This window comes from Rhinolophus sinicus, chromosome 18, assembly GCF_057876585.1.
Source record: "Rhinolophus sinicus isolate RSI-liver-muscle chromosome 18, RSI-T2T, whole genome shotgun sequence".
In the NCBI taxonomy this organism is placed as follows: Eukaryota; Metazoa; Chordata; class Mammalia; order Chiroptera; family Rhinolophidae; genus Rhinolophus; species Rhinolophus sinicus.
The window spans coordinates 109,530,547-109,533,382 of record NC_142518.1 but is presented as its reverse complement, the minus strand read 5'-3'; positions in this window follow the sequence as shown (position 1 = coordinate 109,533,382).

Below are 2,836 nucleotides of genomic sequence, written 5' to 3'. Positions count from 1 at the left end.
GTCAGTCACTGCCTCTCTGGGCCTGTGCCCTTGTCATGAACCAGCCTTGGTTTCTCCCAGAGGACTCCGCCCACTGGCCACCTCCCCAGACTTATCTGCTCCCTAAACGTGGAAGATACTAAAAGCACCCAGCAAGTCATTGCCAAAGTCACAGGTGTCCTGCCCACTACTGCTATCCCAGCTCTCCATTTCCCTTGAGGGACGGGTAAGGAGAGCTCACGCTTCAGTTTCTCCTGAGCATTTAGGGCTGGGCTGGTGTTTCTGTGAAGATCCCTGAGTCACCATGCAAGTCCTGAGTCCAGATTAACTTGAGGGACCAGGCGGAAGGTGGTGAGGCAGCACCCATCAAGGTACATGGGAGGATAAGCGACAGGTGAGGAGCACCCTGGCCTGGCTGCAGATGGAAAACAGACTGTCTGTGGCACTGCCCTCTCCCACTGCCATCACAATCCTCTCATACCTTCTTTTAAGGCTCCCTAACCTTACTTCAAGGCCCCCCCACCTAGGGAGTAAGAGCAGCTGACATTGAAAGTTTCCATGACAAAAAGAACCAGCACAAATGAAAAAAATAGTGGTCGATGAGTTCAGAGGCTGGAAACAATAGAGAAAGCTGGTTTCAAATAGGTCTTCTGCTGAGTGTCAGTGGTGGTTAATGAAGTACAGTACCTTGAGCTGCATACTAATCATCTGTGCCCAAGGCCAACACCACCAGGAAGGGATGCTCTGAGCAGCTCCTTGGAAGACAGGTTTCCACTGGCTGAGGCCCAGGGGCCTTAATTCCCTGTTGAGTCATTCCCAACAGAGGACTTCCAAGGCTTCTTCCCTGGTCCCCACTACCCATAGGATAAGGGCCAGTGGGGAGAAAGCCTGGCATCCTAACCCCACAGCTGCTGCTTCTGAACTAGGTCCAGTGGGCTGGATGTAGTGGAAGGCGCCATCTGGGTGGGGTAGCAGTAAGAACAGTAAGCTAGGAGTCTGAAGTGGGGGCAAACCTGATCTCACCCCTGACTGGCTATGTGGCTTTGGACCAGTCTTGCCACATATCTGAGCTTTCATGCCCTTGTTGGTACAGTGGGTGTAATAGATGAGGTGAAATCTGAGGGCCTGCCCTTTCTACATGTGGATGCGGCATGCCAGGAGTAAGGGGATTCCTTCTCCTTTTTGCCACATGTGCCACTCACTCCCATCCCAACTCTGAGAAGGCTCAGATGGGCTGGCCTCTAGGTCTTCCACAGAAAAAGTCCCCGGTTGGCTTCCCATCAACCCATCCAGAGCTCTACAAAGGTAAAATGGAAAGCGTTTAATCCCAGCAAAAAGGGTTTGATCTTTCCATTACTGAGTCTTGGTAATTTCCCCTAAAAGCTGGTAAAAGACCTGCTAAAAGCTGCTAAAATCATCCTATTACTTTGGGATGTTTTGTCAAAAAAAAAAAAAAAAAAAAAAAAACTGAACAAAATTGTTACTTGTATTCTGCAAGTGATTTAACTGAAGTTCTTCCTCAGCAGAACCAGGATCATGTTGGGGCCCTCCCGGGGTCTGGTGAGGCTTTTGGAATTAGGCATGACCATCCCTGTGACAATGCACCCATTCTGCCCCATTGTGTGAAGAATAACCACATTCCCACCCGAGCTCACACTGACAGTGCAACGTGGCAGGCCAGATTACAATCTGAAGATTTCATGTGCATACTTACTCTCTTGGCATCTGAGCCCCATGCTGTCTTGCAGACACCTTGCTCTTCCACGTGGCCAAACCTGAGCCCCTCAGTTCACTCCCACTCTACTGCTCCTCCAGGACTCCCCATCTCAGGAGTGGCTCCTTCATCCATGTGGGAGATTCCCTTCCCAGGAAACATCCTGGGAACTGCCTTCCTCCTTCCTCTCCCTTTTTTGTATTTGGGAAACAAACCCTACACATTCTATCTACTTAGTATCTCTTGAATCTGCCCTCTCTTCTTCAACCCCATGGCCAGTGCCTCAGATCAGACCCTCCTCAACTCTTGCTGAAGTTCTTTGAATAGAACTATTTTCACTCCAGATGATCTGCTCTCTAGACTGGATTTTCCAAAATACAGATCTTGGTGATGATCACATCTCTGCCTATCCCCGTGTAGTTCCAACCCCTTCACTGGCTCTGTCTGAATAACAGACTTGACAGCATGGCTGCAAGGTCCTTGGGGGGGTTGTCCTATCCGGGCTGTTGCACCCCCTCCATTCCCATCTCTTCACCCTCACACACCTCAGAATTCATCCTGCTACCCGAGGAGATTCTGTTCTTCATCACTTCTTTGGCTTACAGTTTTCTCTGCCTGGAATGATCGGAGTCTGATCTCCACCTGTCTAAATAATTGCTTCTCAAAAGACTCAGCTCAAGTGTCACCTCCTCCATGACACCTTGTTGGACTGCAATCCCTTTGGTCATTAGTATCTCAGAGAACCTATTACTAATTTCCTTATATAATATGAGCTGGCTGCCCATGAACATCAACAGGGCAAGGAGCAGGTGTGACCTATGGCAACGTGCGCAGTAGAGCAGTGAATAGACACTCTGCTGATATCTGTGGTATGGAAGCTAACCCAAATCCTCCAGACGAGAGCCCAGGCCATGTCCTTTGACCCTAGCTTGTCTCAACTTGGGCCTAACTCCTGGGATATGACACTAACAGATAGGCAGGTAGAGACCTGGAAGCCACATAGATGTACAAGGTGGTTTGCCAAATCTCTGCCCAGTCAGTCTATTTACACAGGTAGTCGGATTCTGCCTACAGATGAAGCTGCAGTGTGGGCAGAGAATTACTCATCCATTCAAGACGTAGCCGGGATTCTTGCAGACCACA